This window comes from Pongo abelii, chromosome 13 (genome assembly GCF_028885655.2).
Source record: "Pongo abelii isolate AG06213 chromosome 13, NHGRI_mPonAbe1-v2.0_pri, whole genome shotgun sequence".
Taxonomy (NCBI): Eukaryota; Metazoa; Chordata; class Mammalia; order Primates; family Hominidae; genus Pongo; species Pongo abelii.
In genome coordinates, this window is record NC_071998.2 from 63,531,167 (window position 1) to 63,534,023 (window position 2,857).

Below are 2,857 nucleotides of genomic sequence, written 5' to 3' on the forward strand. Positions count from 1 at the left end.
GTGGGAACTCATTAAAGGTATTTGATCAGAAACTTGGATAATTCAGAATTATTCATGAGGACAATTTAATCTGGTGACAACACATAATTATAGGGAGGAGGGGAAAGGTAATATTAGAGAAGGGAAAACCTAACAGAAGGCTATTGCAAATATAACAAAGCAAAAGCAGTGATATTCTAAATGATGATAAGCTCAGTGAGAACAGAGGGAGAGATGAGATAGAAAGGGATCAGTTATCAACATTTATTGAGCATTTACTCTATGTTAGGCACTGTGCAAAGAATTTTGTATGGATTATCTCATTTTAACTTCAGAACAAGCTTATGAGGTTATATGAAAGAAACAAAGCTTTGCATTTTGTTTACAGTCAGGAAACAGCCAAAGACTGCCTTTTACACTTTCATAAGATGAGCTGCTCCTGTGTGAACTGCTTTCCCTCATACAAGAGGCTACAGATTAGTTGGAAGATCAAATAAGATAAAAGAAAAAAAGAACTCTGAACTTATTCATAAGCTGCCATTAACAAATGGTAAACTATATGAACTAACATTATTTCATACAGTAGACAGTTAAGATTTCAATACTTTTTAAAAAACAAACAATGATTTCTAGGTTTTAGAGTTAATACAAAATAATGGCCTCTTTGGCAACACGATTTGGTGCATCAGAGAGTCTTTATTATCTTTTTACACTGGATGTCAAAAAAGATGGAGAAAGAATCTTCAATTTATGATAAAGGACAAGAAATGTTCTAATTTTATTTCTATTTCATCATGTCAACGAAGGCAATTTGTAGGACGAAACCTGAGTGAAGTATGTGTTTAGTTTTGTAAGTTTGATTTATATCTATCTAAGGCTCCTGGCTCAGTCTGATTGCTATTTATTATTACTTTTCAATAAAAGCTAATTTTTAATCTCAAGAAAGAATATATATATACAAGTATATATAAACACATATATATACACATATATACACACATATATATACATATATATATACGTATATATAGTGTGTGTGTGTGTGTGTGTGTATGGCTATGATTTGAATGCCTCTTCTGAAACTCATGTTGACATTGAATTGCCATTGTGACAGTATTAAGAGGTAGAACTGTTATGAGGTGATTAGGTCAGGATGGCGCCACCCCATGAATGAATTAATGTCATTATTGCAGGAGTGGGCTCATTATTGCAAGAGTGGGAATTTATAAAAGCCAGTTTGGTCCTCTCTTGCTTGCTCTCATGCTCTCTTGCCCTTCTGCCTTCCATCATGGGATGGTGCAGCGTGAGAGCCCTCACCAGATCCTGGCACATTGCTCTTGGACTTTCCAGCCTCCAGAACTATGAACCAAACAAATTCCATTCATTATAAACTACCTAGTTTGTGGGTATTCTATTACAGCAACATAAAATGGATAAAGACTATATATATATATATACACACACACACTCACAAATATATATTCATATTATATACTTAACTGTATTCAATATTATCATCTCAATTTTACAGGTTAAAAAATATTCTAAAGATTAGTTAGCTAAATAGCATACTCAAGGTTGTACAGTAAGTAAAAGATTCAGAAATTTAAGATAATTATTTACTTATTTATGAATCTTTCAATTTATTTATGTATATTACACCATAAAAAAACCACCTTAATGAAGACAGGTACAGCTGACCCTTGAACAGCATGTGGGTTCGGAGTGCCAACACTTTGTATAGTCAGAAATCTGAGTAGAACTTTTAACTCTCCAAAAACCTAACTGCTAAATAGCCTGCTGTTGACTGGAAGCCTTTCCAATAACATAAACTGTTGATTGACACGTTTGTATGTTATACGTATATATACTGAATTCTTAGAATAAAGTAAGCTAGAAAAAAATGTTATTAAGAAAATCATAAGGAAGAGAAGACATATTTACCATTTATTCAATGGAAGTGCGGCATCATAAAGGTCTTCATCCTTCTTATCCTTAGGTTAAGTAGACTAAGGAGGAGAAGGACCAAGAAGGGTTAGTGTTGCTGTCTCAGGGGTGGCAGAGAAAGAGGTAGACAGGTAGAAGGGGAGGAAGGAGAGGCAGGCACACTTGATGTAAGTTTTACTGAAAAAAATATTAATGTATTAAGTGGCCGTATGCAGTTCAAACCCATGCTGTTCAAGGATTAGCTGTGTATGGACTGTTTTTCACTCCTATATTTTCAGTACCTAAAACATTTCCTGGCTAAATCGATATGGTTGCATAGATAAATGAAGGCAAGTAGTATGACCTCTGAATCACTATTCTCAGCCACTGAATACTGCAGCTTCTCTGGAGACACTCAGAGACATGGATGGATGAGGAATAAGCGTGAGGTGCTGTAAGTCAGAGAAAACTAGGATGACACACACATGAGTAAGAACAGGTTTAAATGAGACAACATTACAATATTAGAATATATGCTGATTTGTGTGCTCACCAAATGTTTGCCTTTTCAGTTCACACCTTGTCCAACTTTGTAACAGTTATGGACTTTTGGGTTTTTTCTCACAATAAGCCTATGTTCTGTAAGCATGAAGTTATTGTGTTTTAAGATTTTTTTAAAAATTTTACTTGAATTTCTAGGATACATGTGCTGAACGTGCAGGTTTGTTACATAGGTATAAATGTGCCATGGTGGTTTGCTGCACCTATCAACCCGTCATCTAGTTTTTAAGCCCTGCATGCATTAGATATTTGTCCTAATGCTCTCCCTCCCCTTCCCCCGACTCTTTTTCCTATATGTGTTAATTGGAGATTGGCTGAATTGGAAAGTTAATATTTTTGTCTATATTTAGTTTCTAGGATCTAAATACTAACTCAGTTTTGTTTCCTGGGA